The sequence below is a fragment of the Boleophthalmus pectinirostris genome, unplaced genomic scaffold, assembly GCF_026225935.1.
Source record: "Boleophthalmus pectinirostris isolate CB_2022bp ecotype Guang Dong unplaced genomic scaffold, ASM2622593v1 HiC_scaffold_20, whole genome shotgun sequence".
Taxonomy (NCBI): domain Eukaryota; kingdom Metazoa; phylum Chordata; class Actinopteri; order Gobiiformes; family Gobiidae; genus Boleophthalmus; species Boleophthalmus pectinirostris.
Genome location: NW_026571153.1, coordinates 7,493,862 through 7,513,363, shown reverse-complemented (window position 1 = coordinate 7,513,363; position 19,502 = coordinate 7,493,862).

Sequence of the window (19,502 nt, the reverse complement as noted above, 5' to 3'; positions counted from 1 at the left end):
CACTCTCCCTTTTGGACAACAGGGAATCTTTGCGTCTTTTGATCCGTCTACAATCTCCTCCTCACAGAAAACAACGAAAGAAAACGACTTGCTTGCTCGCCACATTCCATGGAGACTCGCCAAAAATAGCCCGGTACTAGACAAACATTTTAATTGCGCGTACTCCACAGATGACGAAGAAGTACCCACTCAGCTCTCCGTCTGACCCTAAGTCAAATCTGAGCGCCGCGCCAACAACCCCGACAGCGCTGTGTTTGCGGAACCTTTCAGCTATTCACTTCATTACATTAACTAAGCCCGTACGCATCAATAAAACATTTGTAACGTCTAATTCTGGACATGGATACAAATTTGGGCTGACGTTTAGTGCGATATAAATTCACCAGTGAAGTCTGCAGTGTTCCGGGGCGTCGCTGGTGGGCTACTTGCAGACGCTCAGGCAGCAAGATCAGATTTTTACAGTCTTATAAATGTGAAATACAAAACTAGATTACTTTAAAGAGGGTGTATTCTCCTTTTTTTCCTTCAAGTTATAAAATTTCTTCATCAAAAACTTGCTTGAGGTTTTAGAAGTCATACATACATGTAATAATTTAGTAATTTAGTGATCTCTTCTGGGCCCTATTCGACCTCTACATACTGTTAGCTCCGCCCACAAGCTCCCACATGACAATTCTCCATAAATACACAAAAGCACGATACAAAACTGTACACAACTTCACAAACCTGATGCAATGTGCAGTAGTTTCGTTAGCTATTAAGCAATGACAGAATTCCGAGAAAGAAATGCAGCGTATGAACAGCAAGTTTGCATTTACAATTTCACTTATGACTCTCTGTAAATATAAGAGACAAAATATAAATTAAAACAAACAAAATTTAATGCAGAATTCATTCATTCCAGAGTTCTATATCTTTCAAAACATAATGCGTTATACTTTCTTTTTTTCATCATCACTCAGATTGTTCCATTTTTTTTTCTTAGTTCTTACCTTCATTTTGTTTGTTTTTTTAAAGATGCCTTTTTTTTTTTTTGTAATAAAATGTTAACGAACACATAAAAGTTTATCGTTTATAACAGGGTTCCTGCCGTGTCTTTAAAAGTCTTAAAAGCATTGAATTTATGAATTTGGAAATAATTTCTTAAAAAGATTTGAAAAAGTCTTGAATTTTTATGTCTGGGTCTTTAAATTTGTGCAGTACATAAATTCTCCATATCGCATTATTTGGTTAAATAATGTCGCCTAAATAAAGAGCTGGGGAACCAATCATTGAGAACGCAACACAGTCGAAATACTATGAACACGTCATTGAAGATCACGCGCTACAGCACCACAAACAACAAGTGAAGTAGAAGCTCGTAAAATCTCCTCAGAACACAAAGTTTGACTAATGCCATTATGTAGTTTTTTAACGCTTTTAACATGTGTCACTCGGCAACATAAAACCATTTCCTGCTGGGGTTATGAACGGAGAGTCTCTTTACTCCCCATATTTTTGTTTGAGACACAAATTCAAGAATTTTGTTTTTCTTTGCTGGTAGCTCTATGAAATAGGTTGTGAAATAGGTCTTAAGTTTTTATATAAATGGTCTTAAAGATGTCTTAAAACCTGTATGAACCTAGCCTGATTCATCAGCCGGTTTCACTTCGTAGAAACCGTCTGACCTCGCAGTGTTAGAATTCGTTCGCTCGACAGTAGGCGGGTACTTTTTATCATTTAACCAATCGCTGCTATTTGATCATGACGTATGTAATGCCCTAGGAAGAAGGGCAATAACGTCTTTCCCCTTGAAGTTGATGAAATTCACCAAACATTCTCTTTGTTCCAGGTTTAAATCCTTGATCTCGAGAATCGTTGACAACACCGAATATATGACTCTTCGCTGATTGGCTGGTGCCCGAACTCGCACTTCCGGGGATTTTGCGAACCGTCTAGTGCATTTTGATTCCTGGCCTAGTCACTGGAGAGAAATGAAATTGACTTGTATGAACCATGTATGATCGTACAAAATAAACCACAATGAGAATGAAAAAACGTAAGGATTAATGTAAATAATGTAATGCAAGGTTCATAGCGAATTCAATCTAATTATTCACTGCGACGAGTTTAAAAAGCACCAGAGCGGAAGTTTAGCCATCAGTATTTACACAGCAATGATTTCTGCGTTTATCCGCGGCTTCATTGGTGGGCTACTCGCAGCCGCTCGGACAGGGAAGCGGTCCAAGAAGAGCTGCGCAGGGGGAGCGGGTAGCTGGGGTTTTTTTTGCTCCATTTAGTTCTTTCAGACATTACCAAAACATAGTCCAATTGTGCCGGCGGTACAGGAGGTCCCTTTGTACACAGTTTGATATCTTTAGTTGTGCGCGCAGAGGGAGGCTTGGACGGAGAAGATGGAGCGTTTAGCGGGGGGGAGATGGGCTTTTGAAAAACGTGTAGGAAACTTTCTTTGTGGAGTTGTTTTTACTTCGCCGGTTAAAGCACAGGGTATGGAAATTACAATGGCCGCGAACGGTGGCAGAGTGGTTAACGAGAATGCCCAAAACACAGCGAAATGGATTCCAAGGTTGTGTGGAGGATTATGGGTAGAATTTGCATGTTATCCCTTTGTCTGGTGAGTTACTCCGCTTTCTCCCAATTTGGAGCCTTTCCCGATCCGGCCTCGTTTTTCAGACGGCGCAGATAGTTTGGAGGAAGTGGTGGAATTGTGATAGTAACTATACTTTGGACGAGAAATGTGAAGTTAGTGAAAGCACTACTCTGTCTGAAGCTCTTTTACACAAATTTGACTTTAACTCTTTCCCCCTTGGACACCTACTAGGAACAAACCACACATATATTACTAGGGCTGCCCATAGAGACATAACCGGATAAAAGCAAACGGACTTCCACGAGAGATTATAAATGATTTTCACACTCATGAACTTTATTGAAACAGACATATTTGGTATCTCTGAAAACCTTAGACTCTGAATTATTCATTTATGGATGTTTAAATGTGATTCAATTCATTTATAGGTTTATAACAGCTCACTGAAAATGAGAGTTTACCTGATCAGGTGCAAAAATCAAAAACGATTTTGGTCCATAATCGAGTATAAAGTCCCCGAAAGTTTGTTCGGATATCACATTACTCCATACAGACGCATCACCGGCATTCTCATCTTGGTAAGTTTCACTCTCCGAAAGTCCGTCGCTATCGCAGTTTTCCACTGAATAATCAACTTCATCATCACTTTGAAATCCATAAAAATCAGAACCACTTTCCCCAAAGTTATCCATAAAATACACCCGCTCCTCATTATTTCTAAAACTGCGCACCGCCATAATCCGTGTATCATTCCTTCATTTTGTTCATCATTCGTTCGTTTTTCAATATAAAACCCAAAAATAAGAAAATTTAAAAAACAACTATTTTCTTCATTATTTGTCTCCAAAACCAAAAGGAAAAAACAGATAACGATTCATTTTTTTCAGTTTTGGATTTTGTGTTTAAATGAAGAATGGGAAAAACGGATAACGGACTTTTTCAGTTTACGTGACTTCTGTGACTGCGATACCGGACTTCTGCACCACATATGGACTGAAACAGGACAGATCCAGGTCTGGGACCAGACCGGGACCAGAGCAGGACTGAGACTGGGACCAGACCGGGACCAGACAGGAGGCTCAGAGCCCAGGGCAGGGCCGGATCTCAAAGCTGAGGCTCGGAGTCAAAGCTCGAAGTCCGCTCTGCTCCCGGTCTGGTCCCAGTCTGGCTCTGGTGTGGTCCCGGACCTGGATCAGTCCTGGTTCAGTCCGGCATCGCAGTCACAGAAGTCACGTAAACGGGAAACGGCCGTTATCCGTTTTTTCCATTTTTCATTTAAACACAAATTTGAAAACTGAAAAAAATAAAAATCAAATCATTATCTGTTTTTTCATTTTGGTTTTGGACACAAATAATGAAGAAAACAGATGTTTTTTCATTTTCTTATTTTTGGTTCTATATTGAAAAACTAATGAACGAATGGCACATGGCATGCCATCTTTCCATTGCACGTGTTTTGTGTTGTGTTTTTCCGGAAGCTACAATCGTCACTACTTCGATTAACTTCGAAAAAAATCAGCGAACACATATCCTTGAATCCCATTGGTCAGCCTAGTGTGGGTTGTAGTGGCCCCACCTATCGCAGCCTCTGTTTACATGTGAAAAACCAGAACCATTTCTAATGGTCAAATCACGTCTTTAGAGATACAGCGGAGGTGCCAAAACACAGTAAGAATACAAGGGGGGTCGTCAAATGTCGTCTTCATGGGGGAAAGAGTTAATCAGAGTTTTCTTAGAGCACAATCTGATCAGAAAAGGCGGATTTATCTGGAACTACAGAATAGTCCACGTAAAATTACAGTCACAGCTAATCTCTCTAGGTCAATTCACTGTTTAATCATTTGTACGCCGTGTTATAATCACGTATTCAACTGTGTTTTTCGTCTTACACAAATATCCTAACACATGGTTACAACAGTATTTGTTACAACAGTGGTATATTTCTGCTGTGAAAGGGGCTTATTAGCGGCAAGTGACTGTGCGCGTTGTTCCCAGAAAACCCAATTTGCTTGTGTTGCCGTGTCTTGTGGGCTGAGAATGAATTCATTTTGCTCCTGCGCTGGCTTTATCAAATTTGTTAAGCATGGGAAAGGCCGCTATGTTGGAATATACAATGCAATGGAGACTTATAAGAGCTTTGAACCACATTATAAAAGTGTTTCCTCATCATTAGATTACCCTGAGACGTATTTGGAGCGATTCACGCGTGTTTGAGAAATCCTTTGTGCTGCAGAAGAGGCTCGAGGGCTCAGAAAAGTTTTGTTTTCACCTACACTTTATCTTTAGCAGTCATCAATCTGGGTCGTGTGTGATTCAAAAAGTGTCAGAAATGAAAACACGTGAATGTTGTATGAGGTGTGGGGCCGTTCAGCTCTGCAGTTTTGTACAGGAAGTCAATGGACCAGCTGCAATTATTAAGCCATTTTAGATCAATATATTTACAATGAACAAAATATGAATCTGATCAAATGTATTACTAAGTACCTGTCTTATTTTAGTTTTTAATTTGTCAGGGTTGTACCTTTAGCTGACCCGGCTAAGGCCACATTGAAATGTATGAAATGTGTAACACTCTACAGCAGGGGCGGGCAAACTTTTTGACTCGTCGGCCACAAAGGGTTCTAAAATTTAAGGGAAGGGCCGGACCAGGAGCAGATGGATGGAGTTTTTTTGGTAATCCACCTCATAAGAGAAAAAAATAACATGGGACTTTTAGAAAATATATCCCATGTTATTGAAATATCCTATAAAATGAAAATCATTACAAAGCCTTACAACAAAATATCTGCCTTTCAAGTCCCATAGTATTATTACTATTATATATAGTACTATTTATTGAAATGACTTTTAAAATACTGAAAATAAATATCACTATTATTCAAGGTCGGCGGGCTGGATTAAAAAGATTAAAGGGCTGCGTATGTAGTTGTGCCCAGCCCTGCTCTACGTCTTCTGCTGGCACGGCTCTTGCGATCTGGAACAGGAACATCTTTCCCATCCACAAATGCACAAAGTGATTCCCTCTGCACATTTTTTAGTAACTAAATGGTCCATATTTCTACTAAAAGAGGCTAAACTATATCTGTCGGCGTCGCCATGTTTGTCTTGGTTTGGCAAACTTGTGTGAGTTTGTGAACTGACAAATATCAGGAGAATCTGTCTTACTGTGCAAGGTTAAGATATAGATTCCAGTTTGGACCAGTGCAGAGTGTAAAAATAATAACAAAGCTCTGAATTTATACAGCACCTTTCATTATTCATTCACTCTACACTGGTAGATGTCACTTACTGTAGTCACAGCTGCCCTGGGGCAGACTCAAATACTTGTTTACATGTGGTTGTGTCCCTGCACAATGTACTTTACCTGTTACACATGTAGATATGTTAGATAGTAGGAATGTAACAATAACTGAAATATTGTGATATCTGTGGGGAAGCTGGCCAAAGTGGTCAAAGTAGGAGGCAGATGCAACAACAAAAAAGTGTCTTTACCAGACACAATGTATTTTAAAAACAGACTTCTGGAGTTCTCCAACAAAAGTACGAATAGACAAAAAATAAGTAACTCAAAGCAAAACCACCAAACACCTGCACAGAAGTCTCTCCCAACTGACAACACCTGCTTTGCTTTTATACCCCGCCCAGCAGGAAATAACTCCCCCAGGTGAGCATCGGGTAACTCAAAAAGCAAAGCAAGTCCCCTTTCAAAAAAAAAAATGTTAAACATGAACTGACGTGAATTTAAAATGAGACAAAGGCCTATTTTGTCACAATATCATATCGCCAAAAGTCTCACAATAATACCCTGGAGCATCATAGTATATCGAATTACAAATTCCTTTGCTTAAATGCATTTTTTCTAGTACCAATAGATAATAAACATCGGGAACTACATATCCCATGATTCATTTCAGTGATTGAACTTGAATTCTTGGGATTATGACGGAAATAATTCACACCTAAACTTCATCAAGGTATTTTAAAAGCAAAAAAAAGTGTTCCATCTACAATTATATCATCCTCTCCAAAATATCACAATAAATATCGTACCGTGAGATGCATGTCGTGATAATATGATTTGGATATCGTTACATCCCTGTTAAACAGGACTAGTTCCAAAGGCCACTTCCAACAAATGATGCCAATGCCGACGATGTGTCCATTTTTTAACCTACAAATGCATTTAGGCAACTTAGAATTCATGCGTTCCAGTAAGACACTCTCCCATCTATTTCCATCTTTCACGCTCGTGCACACCTGCCCCATACACACCCCTGCCGTACACACCGTGCACATCAGACTGATAAAGCAGCCGCCCTCCTCAGACAGACCCAATAATGAGGCTGTGGCTAATTCTCCCAAACGAGCGGGGGCCGTTAGCGCGGGTTAGCAATTAATTAACAGAAACACTGATACTTAATTAGCTCCACATGAAAAGAGAGGGAGGGGGAGGGGCCGGGCTGAGGTGAGCGCCGCGACTGTGGGAGATGGGAGAGATCGGGGGGTGTAAATAAGTCAAGAGTTGTAATCAGAGTCGGTCGCTTTGATTTTAGATGAAACACGATTTTAAAGACGCGTCACTTTTTCAGTTTTGTTTTGTTATTTTTAGTTTAGTCTAAAATATAAAAGATGACATGCAATTATTAAGACCTGACAGAGTTATGGAAGACATTTGGGTTCATTTTCCGAAGAGAATTTTCAGTTTAACTTATACGACGCAATGATTTTCAGTCTAAAACGCAACCTACTATTTGACTAAATGTCTTTAACTATTTAAGCTATTACGAAACAACTGCATCAAATATACTCACAGCAAGATTTCAAACATTTAATATTATTTCTAAGGTCTATTGATAATGTTGGTCAGTTTTAGTTGAAAATCAAACACTTAAACAAGACCATGAATGCTCGTATTGATCACAGGCTCCTGAAAATGTGCTTTTTGAGTTTTAATCTTACTTTTTTGGCTGTGTTTACTAATATGTGCATTGTGTCACCATGGTAACTGTTAGAACATTCCTTTATACACATGTTGAACACCCCCAGAGTGATGCCACTGCAAAGTATCAATGGAAAAATGAGAAATTTACTCATGATTCTTTGGTGTGTGGTCACTGTGGAGCGCCATAGGCTTAACAGTTGTAAATCAAAATTTGGATTAAGTTGTGGGTGCGAAAATCTGTGTATTGTTCGTTCATTCATTTTTCAAATTAAAACCAAAAATAAAAAAATGAAGAAAAAAAAACTGCTATTTTCTTCATTATTTGTTTCCAAAATCAAAATGAAAAAAGCAGATAACGATTAATTTTTTCAGTTTTCAATTTTATGTTTAAATGAATAATGGAAAACTGCGATGCCGGACGGAACCAGGACTGAACCAGGACTGAACCAGGACTGAACCAGGGCTGAAACAGGACTGAAACAGGACTGAATCGAGACTGAATCGAGACTGAACCAGGACTGAACCATGACTAAAACAGGACTGATCCAGGACTGAACCAGAACTAAAACAGGACAGAATCAGGACTGAACCAGGACTAAAACATGACTAAAATAGGATTGAACCAGGATGGAACCAAGACTGAACCAGGACTGAACCAGGACTGAACCAGGACTGATCCTGATCACTCACCCGGGTGCACCTCCAGGTCTGTCCTGACACTCAGTCCTGGTTCAGTTTTGGTTTAGTCCTGGTTTAGTCCTTTCTTAGTCCTGGTTCAGTCCTGGTTAGTCCGAGTTTAGACCTGGTTCAGTCTTGGTTCAGTCTTGGTTCAGTCCTGGTTCAGTCCTGGTTCAGAAAAATGAATCGTTTTGGTTTTGGAGACAAATAATGAAGAAAATAGTTGTTTAGTTCTTATTTTTGGTTTTATTTTGAAAAATGAATGACACACGGATTGTACGAAACTTAAATCAACCCTTGGACAATTTTTCCTTGCTCAAGTTTATTTTTGTCCATTACCGTAAGACTAATATATTCAGAGTCGGTGTAGCGTAGTAGAAAAGTGCACACGGCATTTCTTTTGAATCTGCACTTAAAGCACTTCCATACATCTCCAGTTTATAATTAATATTTTACGCCACGAGACATACTGTACATCCCTCCTCCGTTATTAAATACGGTGAACCTCCAGTTAGCGGGTTAGCTTTGTTCCTCCTCCTCTCGTCTCATTTCTTTGCTAGCTCCAGGCTAATGTAGCGCCTTACCCGCGTCGATCCGGGCCCGGCTTTCCCGAGGGCCCCACAAACCCCACATCAGCATTAGTGTTAGCTGTATACATATTCAGCCCGCTTCAAAGACGGCCTTTCACCTCTGCTTTCACTCCGCCAACCCTTTTTATCACATCGCCAACTTCGTTTAATATGGAGCGCACCGCAATCTTGTTAGGATGCAAAGTTTTCAGAACTAAGGGAAACTTTTTCACAGAATTTTAAGGTTTTTTGGATCAGTTTCCCATCAAGTGTCATCATTAAAAACTACACAAAACTAGAGATGAGTAGAGCAGCCAAAAATTGTAAGAGTACCGTAATTTCCAGACTATTGAGCGCATCCGAATATAAGCCGCATCAACTAAACTTTAACAAAATCTTAAATTTGTACATATATAGGACGCACCTGAATATAAGCCGCAGGTGTCCACGTCTTCGAGAGCGTTTTCAAGTTCAGGCCCTTTGCTTTTATTGCCTCTGAAAGCTTTTGTCGTCTTTTTGCGTCGAGTCAGTTCGTCGCGCTGCCATCGCCAAAATCTCACGTGCAGCAGCTCTGTTTTCTTCTTCGACAGCCACATGCTGTTAACTTTAAAGCTGCGTCATCTGCATTTCTTCGTGTATTTTCCATGAGAAGGAGTAGGAAGACTATGAAGTGCAAAATAATAAATAACTGTTCAAAACACAATCAAACGAGCATCTTCCTCGACGCGTCACCTATCTCTCCCTGAGTTCTACTGCGCATGTCTCCTGCAGAAAGAGCCTCTGTCCTGTCTGTATCATGTCAGTGTTTAGGAGGATTTCAGCAGATTTCAGACTCTCTCCAGGGTGGGGATAGTTGTCTCAATCAGGTCTGAGTCACTAGCAAATGCTGCAACTCCATGTGAACCCTAGATCCAAGTGTTAACAGCACAGACAGCTGCGCATTCTGCACTCAGGCTGCACTCACATTTGCCGTCTTGCCAAACAAATAATCCGTCCATATATTCACCGCATCGTTGTTTAAGCCGCAGGGTTCAAAGCATGAGGAAAAAAATAACTGCTTTATAGTCTGGAAATTACGGTAAGTAAGAGTAACGTTGGGTTAAAATAGTATTACTCAAGTCGAAGTACAAAGTAGTGGTCCAAGAGATTACTCAAGTGAGAGGAAAAAAGTATTTGGAAATCTAATACTGCAGAGTAAGTAAGAGTAACTAACATATGATTTGTAATTTAAAGTTAATGTAATTGAAATGACAGAATATTTAATAATGAACAAAAACGTGGAGCACAAAAATGAGAAAATACTGGATCATCTGAAGGAGCGATGCAAGAAACACAAATGCTCGAATCAACATAAAGCACTTTACAAACGAGAGTAACCAAAACATGTACTTAAGTAAAAGTACTGTTACTTCAATTTTAAGAATATTACTCTAGTAGGAGTAAAAGTATGCAGCTAGAAAAACACAATTCCTATAAAAAGAAACCTGATCTTATTACGAGGGATGTAAAGATATCCAAATTTCTCGATACGACATTTTCACGATATGCATCTCACGGTACGATATTCACTGGGATATTTTGTGGAGGCCTTTGGTTCTGTCATAAACCAAAGGGTTAAGATTTAAAAGCGCTTAATAACAGTCATTTAATAGTGTAAATTGGACTGAAACGGAGCAAAGGATCATGGTCTATGTAGTTCCCTGAGTTTCTTTTACCTACTGCTGCACCATAACAATGAATTTAAGCAAAAGAGACCTGAGATTCGATATATTGTGATGAGACTTTTGACGATACGATATCACGATATTTCGATTATTGTTACATCCGTATTTATTACACTTCTATCCGTTGTAATTATGATCTAGAAGCAATCAAATAACAAAAACCTCCACCAAAGCAATATTGTATTTTGAATCCAGCCATTGAACATTTGTGTCTCGCCAATTACAAACTGCATCCTTACAGCGTTTTGAGAAATACATTCACATAAAAGTTGAGAGACGTGTACGCTTTTGAGAAACTTCATTAAAATAGCTTAATTGGCTATGGCTACTACACACTTGGAGTAATACTAGCTCCCCGTCACGAGCATACCAATTAGCAAAGTAACAGTGGCCATGACGATTTTGTGTTAACACTACGTTGCTCCGACTGGAATTAAATTGTGGTGTTCGTGGGAGCTTGAAGCCGCAGTACCTGAGTTATATTTCCATGTATCTGAGCTAAATTAACAGTTCAGATGGATTGTATAACCTAGAGTGACCAGAATTACAAAATAAATAACTGAGAAATCGTTTTTTTGGTGGTTGGTAATGGAGAGAGACCATTCGTTACAAACATGTGAGTCAGTGTAGTCACATTTTCTTTGCGTTTTAGTCGTTTTTAAGCAGCTTTTCTGTATTTTACCTAAACAAATGACAATGTATGCCTCTTTTTACTATCAAATTGGTCTAAAATTGGGACACTTGGGGCATTTCTTGAATAAAACTGAGACAAATCACTGGTTTTGTGTAAATCTGCAGGGAAAAGGGACACAGAACTCAAACCTGGGACTGTCCCGGGTAAATAGAGATGTATAAGCAGCTTTCGTACTATCTGCATCTAATTTATAAACTGTTTTTTTGTCCAATAATCAGGAAGTGTGTCTTTGCATGCTTGTTGTTTTTAGCATTACCGAGAAGTCAAAACTCGCTCTGGTCTCGTGACGGTTTTGAAAAGCTTTTATAAACTCATCGTGATGAATAATTGGGATGTTCAGGATGCATAAAGTGGCAATGACAAATAACTCTGGACCTCTGCAAACTGTTTTAAGAGGAACTAATTCTGTTTTTCATGTCTTTCAGACAGTAAAAATCAGGTACTTTCAATCTTTGAAGTCCTCTCTTAAAGCAATTTGTATCAAGCCATCTGGATAGTCAAGTTCCCAGTGACAGTAAAATGAATCACTGGATGGGTAAACAGTGGTAGAATGCAACAAAAAGAAGTGAAATACTGTATTTAAGTATAAATTTTAGGTATTTGTACTTTACTTAAGTACATTTAGAAGTTAATACTTTTTTAGTTCACTAAATTTGAGAGCAGTTATGTGTTCTTTCTACTCCACTACATTTTGCAACAGGACTGAAAACTGCAAGTATTTTTAGTATTTTTTGAGAGTACTTTTTACACATTCATAGTTTGAGCAAAGAAAAATACACAAATGAAAACAGATATACAAAAACTACCGATTCTGTTGTTTCCGTTGAACAAAATTCAGCACAGTCACTCCGGAGTATAAGTCACACTGGACTAGAAGTTGCATTTTTTGGGGGAAATAAATTTTATAAAATGAGAGACAAGGAACTGACATTTCATGGTGAAAGTCAAGTTCTAGTAATAACAATAGAACAGAGAACAACAGACTGTTAACGTCACATATGAACAGTTCTTCAGATAAATATAACATAAACAACAGAAGAGAACAAGTTTACCAAACTCTCCATCTCACTCCAAATCTCTAAATCCATTCAATTCTTCATCCTCCGTGTCACTTCTGCACGACCTCCAGAGATAAACCATAGATCCATGAGGTAAACAGAGCGCCGCTTCCTCTTCTGTGTCGCCGTCATCAGACTCAGCATCAGTTCCAGTTAGAATTATTCCGGCCTTTCTGAATCCCGACAGGATGGTTTCAGTCGTCTTTATAAGTTTGTTTAAATGTTAAAAGTTCAGTGGTACAGATGTAATGGTGCGATCGACTGACATGATACAGACAGGACAGATGCTCTTTCTGCAGGAGACATGCACAATAGAGCTAAGTGACAGTGGTACAGGAGTAACAGGAGCAGCAGATACTGACACACAAGACTAGAGCGCCCCCTTGAGGCTGTCAGTGTGAAAATTTTAACATATAAGTCACACCAGAGTGTAAGTCATGGGACCACCCAAACTATGAACGAAAAATATGGTACATGTGAAGCCTTAGAAGACCTCAAAATCTGTGTGAAATACTTTTACTTTTTGCTCTTTTAAGTACATTTTTAAACAGGTACTTTAAAACTTTTAGTTAAGTATATTTTCTCACATGATACGGTACATTTATGTGAGTATTTTTTGCCCCTGTATCTGTACTCTTACATAAATATGCATGTTTCTGGTGGAGAGTTTGTCAGTATTCTTTTCTCGTTGGAGATGTTAATGCTTTGTCTGGAATATTTCGCAGTATGGCATTAAACATTTCTATCTTCATTTAAACAAAACCACACCAAGTTATAGGTCAGATCTGTGGAGAAGCGACCCCACTCAGTCAGAATACCTCTTTTTCTAGGTATTTTCGAGCTGTAAAACCACCTGTAACTGAATAAATTTAAGGTGCATATCTATAGAAACAAGCAACCGAAAAGTCACACGGTGCAGCTTTAAGTAACAAAACCGAGCACTTCTTCTTCCACTGTGAGTAAATGAGTGAAAAAACCATGCCAGGGCCTTACAGCTCCACTGACCTGTTTAGCCTGTGACCCTTTTATTGCTGTTAGCGTTGACTCCATCTGTTCGCGCTGTAATATGGAAGGTGAAAGAACCCTCAGGTGGGCCAGACCGCGGAGCTGGAAATTCATTACAGCCGACCTCCGAAGGTGAACTCCTGTATAACGTAATATGTCCAAGGTCACAGTGTTAACTAAATCCTAAGTGCTTAATATAAATGAAAATATACAGCCTCCCAGCGTCGCGTTTAAAGGGCCCATAACCTCTGACTCCATAGTTCATTTTTGTCCTCTCTAGTGGACATTTCTTTACAAAAATATTTCCAACTCCCTGCACATTACCTAACAACTCCTCTGTGATTTAAAGAGGACATTCAGAGCTTTCAAATGATACCAATTTATAAGGGTGGAGCTTTGAAAAGACCCTCCTCCTTTTACAAGGAAAAATGGCTGCCATCAAACACAACCACATTTTATGGAAAAAGAACAGTAAGTGGTAAACTTTTTTATTAAGCAAATTTTGGATCAAAGTTGCATTGTTATATTTTTCTGAATGTTCTAATGAACACATCAAAACCATTTTTAAAGTAAAGTAGCAATATTTTACAATGAAATTTGAGTGTTAACAAATGTCCTCCGAAGTGGACATTTGGAGTCATTTATTTATTTTTTTCCATTTGAAGGAATTGTTCTAGGTCAGAGGCAGAGAAAATTTACTACAAATTGTGGAGAAAACTCAGATATTGAGTTGTCTGATGATGACCAGGATCTATTGTTTGAGGGAGACTGAGGAGTCAGAGAGCTCTGAGGTGAGGATGATTGAGGAAGAAGAGTCAGTGTCCAGTCGCCGTCCGCTTGGGACAAGACCACAGTGTACATCTTGATCTTGTATCTCTAGTATTATGTTTACAATGTATTTTATAATATTTAGTTCATTCAAATCATTTGCAAAAAAAAAAAACTATTCAGAATAATTCAGTTTTGTAAATAGTTTACTATAACAATCTTTCATCTTTAAAATTAAAAGACTGACATTTTTTATTGCTTTCCTTAAGATTTAACCCCCAACTGGATGATCTTCCAATTATTCTAAGCAGTGATGCCACAACACGCCAAAACTGGACCCCACTTTGTTATTTTGAACAGCATATTGATGACACTGTGTTTTGAAAAAATGGCTATGTGCACAAACCAACGTGAAGTCCTTCATTTTCTGGAACATCACTAAACACTACCCCTGAAGAGGGGGAAGACTTTCTTTGGGTGCTCCACCTACAGGCCTGTTTGGTTATCCAAACATTCAAATGTATGGGCTTCAAAGACACTATGGAGTGCTACATCTCGCAAAAATGGTGGATGAACCACATGCATCAAGGTGTCGTAGATCTGGCTGTAACAGCAAAACCTATGTGATGTGCACTAAGTGCCAAGTCTTTCTGTGTCTTTCAAAAAAGGGGAATTGCTTCCTCAAATATCACACAAAGTAAACCAGAAAAAGTTCCAAGTTCAATGTTCCAAAATAAATGCACTACAGATCTGTATTGAGGTGGTTGAGGGACATAAATCCTGAGTTCACTTACTCTCTTGGAATTGAATTCTATGGAAATTGTTAAATTGTACATCAATACAGTTCTGATGTCCGCTACAGTGGACATGCTGTATTTTTCAAATAAAAACTTGAAAAAGAAAAAAAAAGTTTTCAGTGTAGCACTGTCTCTAAATAACTGGGGAACTAAAAAAATTTAAAATTGCAATACATTTTTTCTCTGGTAGTCAGGGGATATGACGCCGTTTTCTGATCTGTGTTATAATGTTGTTTTCTCATGTGTTTTGTTTCATTCACACGTTTAACGCACAAACCTTTCATATTTACTCTACACTACAGTTCTTCTCTCAAACTGAAAACGCAATTCCACCTTGTGATGTCGTGTGGTAATACAGGAAGTGCTCCAAACACCTTCACTAGAATCATTTGGAACATTTCAGAAATGGAATTCTCAATCTCTACCGAACTAAAGATAGAAGGTTGCTTGTTTAACTTGAAAACTACCTACCTACTACTAAATGACATCACAAAGTGGAGCGGAGCATTTTGGAGCTGTACGGGAACATGTTTTTGTTGAATACGTTGTTTTGAGAATACGTCAAATGCTTTTCACCGTGGAGATGTTCATTTTTTTGTCTTGAATGTTTCACAGTTTGATATTAAGTCTTTCTATCTTCATGGAGACCAAACCAGACCATGTTACAGATCAGATCTGTGGAGAGGTGACCCCCATTCACAATCAGAATGTCTGTTTTTCTAGACATTTTTGAGCTATAAAACCATCTGTAATTGAATAAATGTGAGGTAGAGCTGTTTAATATCATACTATGGAACATTCCAGGCAGAGCATTCGCTTATTCAGAGAAACAAGAAGGTGACAGACCCCCAGCCAAAAAGTTACATGGTGCCCCTTTAAATCTCACTTGTTTAAAATGACACTGATATAGTTGACTTTACATTAGATCGCTCAAGAGTGCAATAATCAGTTACGCATTTATCAATTATAATATTACAGATCGTGTCAAAATTAAGGATGTAACAATAACAGTATTATTGTGATATTGTATCGTCAGAATTCTCACAATAATATCGTGGACCGTCATAATATATCGAATTACAAGTCTCTTTGCTTAAATTAAGAGTTATGGTGCAGCAAGAGCTAAAAAAAAAAACGGACAGAGGGAACTACATAGACCATGATCCTTTGCTCCATTGAACTGTAGACTACATGAAGAAATAACACTTCTATACACTTTTAAGTCTTAGTTCTTTAGATTAATGGTAAGGAGAAAATTCAGTTTGTCGACTGGACAAAAGTTAATTTGGTTGAAGACTTTTCGCGGCTCATCCAAGCTTCTTCTTCAGTTCTGATCAGACGCTGGTGGACACTTCCTTAAATCTGTCTGCAGGGAGGAGCTAACTAACTACTCTGAAACTAACACACCTACTCGTTTACAGTTTGTTTGTTAGTTCGGCCTATTGTCCTGTACAGGATGTGGGTTCTAATTAAAATAACAATTCGTGGCCATAATGGAGCTTCCTCACCTTCTGGACCTGACCTGGCTACACCTGTTGTTCTGTTGTTTGTTTTGATTTAGGTTTGAGGATGGAGTTGTAAATAGGAGATAAACGGTGTCTGAGGATTCTCTTTCTTCACAAAAATGCCTTCTTTCACTCTCCTCTCAAACCAATTCTTTTCTCTGGCTAAAATCTGTACTTCGCTGTCCTCAAATGAGTGGCCCTTGGCTTTTAAGTGGAGTTTACAGCAGACTGAGGTCCTGTGTTTGTACATCGTCTTGTGAAGTAGCTGTTGTTGTTGTTGATGTACCAAAACAGACGAGAGACACACACTTCCTGATTAGTTGACAATAAAAGACTTTTGAATCAAATGCAGACAAACGCCGCTGACATATTTTGACCTCAAAGGCTGCTGAGACAAGATCTCCGAACAAATACGTGGATTTTTTGCAGATAGACAAAATTATAATATGTGTTTTTTTGTTTTCTTTTTTTTTACATTAACCAAGAATTTCCCAAAAGACCATTCCCGGAACCGCCCAGCTAGCAATTTCCAATTTTACACGCGCTTTTTCCCCGTCATCCTCACTTTATCCGCCTGTACCAAACCGGACTGAACGGAAAGCCAAGGAAGCTCCAACCTTGGATATTAATTATGCATACCACATCCACGCAAGGCCTATCCATCCCCGCAACCATTAATAATACATCACCACTGTAATTACATGTAGGTCGTCATGGATATTTTCAATTCACCTACTTTTTTTCCTCTCGCTATAGTCCTCAGTATCTTGTTCCTCTTAGCGCCTTTCTCTTTAAATTCCGCGCAGTCTGCAGTGATGGCTTTTTATCTTTGCTGGTGTAGAGAGAGGCGGGATCATGCATTTTTAAACAAGTGCAAGTAGTCCTTTGTTGGCGTCTATAAGGAGCGCGTTAGAGAAATGGGACGTGTCCTTGGACGGGGTGAACCCAGACACGATGTTGCCTGTTCGGATTGCGAGGAAGTAGGTGTAGGGCGTTTGACATTTGAACTTTTCTTTCAAAAGTGTTTATCTGCTGACTGCGTTGGTTTAGTTTTGAACGCGCTTCGCCGAGCAGATCTGGGAACTTTAACTTTAACTGAGCGTGATATACTGACTGAAATGACAAATGACTATTAAAGGGTTGATATTTTAGTCCAGTGAGGTTAATTTGGGCTTCCGATAATTTGTTATTAGGTTCTTTTTTCAGATTGTCCCTGTCACAGTAATTTTAAATGACTTTCAATGTTGTATAGATATTGTTTGTGAACGTTGTGGATCGGGGCTTGGTGGTCAGTTGTCTGAAGTCGGGAGCACCACGTTGGAGTCGATCAAAAAATGGATAAATGTGGAGTTACAAGTGTAAAACTTACCGATGGTGGCTCGGAGCGGCTCGGAGTGGCTCGGAGTGGCTCGGAGTGGCTCGGAGTGGCGGCTTCTGGGTGGTGTCTGCCAAAAGAGTTGTGATGGACCTCACCCGGCTTATAGTGGTTCTGAGTTTGAACTTTGAAAAGTGGAGTTTGTGGAAGTGCTTGGTTTACAAAATTTTGTATTTTTATATTCTGTGAGAAATGGCGGGGATTTGTATAATTGGATGTTTATGCTTTTCTTGATACGTGTGTTTTATATCTGAATATTTACTTAATTACTGAATTATGTCTCATTGTAAAAGGAGTTGGACTAATTGGCAGAGGTCGGGACTTGCAAGTCGTGACTTGGACTCCAGTCGGACTTGAGTTACTATTTTTAAGACTTGAGAATTGACTTGAGACTTGATAAAATGAACTAAGATTTGGGACTCTACTTGGACTTGAAGGTCAATGACTTGGGACTTGACACAGATTTGAGGCCTGTGACTTTAGACTTGAGACTTGAGAAGCACTTTTAAATATGAATTTGTTCTATTCTGACTGTAATGATTCACACTAAGATCTTGTCAAGACATTTAAAAAGGAAAAATTTGCATTTCTACTCTTATATACTCTATAAATGCTCATATATAAATATACTGTGACTTTATAAGTACAATTTATCTTAAAAATTGCCAAAATGTAAGCTATATTTGGTACTATGGTTTAAAGACTTGAAATGACTTGAAGCTCAAAGCAGACGACTTGGACTTGACGACAGCCCCATCTGCAGTCCGACTTCCTCAGGACAGTATCCCAGGTGTGCGAGAGTAAAAAAGCCCCCTCGTCCCGGTTTATAGTCCTGTGGGCACGTTTCTGTATTTCGATTGCCTCTTTAATCCAGTGACGGTGTTTGTTTTCTTCTGTCCCAATGATGTTTGCTCCGTTCCAGTCCATAATGTGGCTCTTTTACAGTGCTCAGAAATTGCTGATTTGAGTCGTTCCTGTTCTGCTTTGTGCTTTGTCGCTCGTGTTTCGCCTTCACTGTTTCCGTCTCGCATTCTATTCCAGTCCTATGTTCCTTTTTTTCGTGGACTGAACGCCCTCCCCGTTTCCCTAATGTTTGTTTTATAGCAGGACTTGCAGGGTATTTCGTATATGACATAAGATTTATGCTCCAGTTGTATATTTTATCTTTTGGGTGAATGAGTAATTGCCTGAGTTTTCTGTGCAGTTTCACTGGTGTGTTGATATTGAGTTTTCTCATTGCGCTTTTTCTATTATGCCCCCGTTGCCATACCTGTCCTCTTTTTTTTTTTTTTTTCAGTTTCATTTTTGTATTTCTGGTTCTGTTTTACTCTCTCTGGGTTTATGTTATGGTTCCTCATCAAAAAACATACCTGGAGTTGTGTTTTCTTCCATGTTTAACACACAAATCCACCTTGTGATTTCATCTGGCAATACAGGAAGTGCTCCACTGTGTTTTTAAACTCCATACACCTCCTTTAGAATCGTCTGAATAATTAAAATGACACTTACAGGTTCTATATTACACAAAATTGACTTTTGTGAGCTTTAAGTCATGTTAGAATGTTGTTATCTCATCAAAAATAGACCTGAAGTTGTGTTTTGTTTCATTCACACGTGTTTGAGGAACCTTTTACTATTATTATTCTATTTCTGTAACCCTAGTCCAGCGCACACGACATCTCATACACTCTGAATATTCTTGCTCCAACTTTGGGTCTCTTCGGAGCTTTGACTAATCCTGACAAATGACCCAACCTTCTCGTTTAGCCCTTCCGGTCCAGACATCAAACTGCTGTC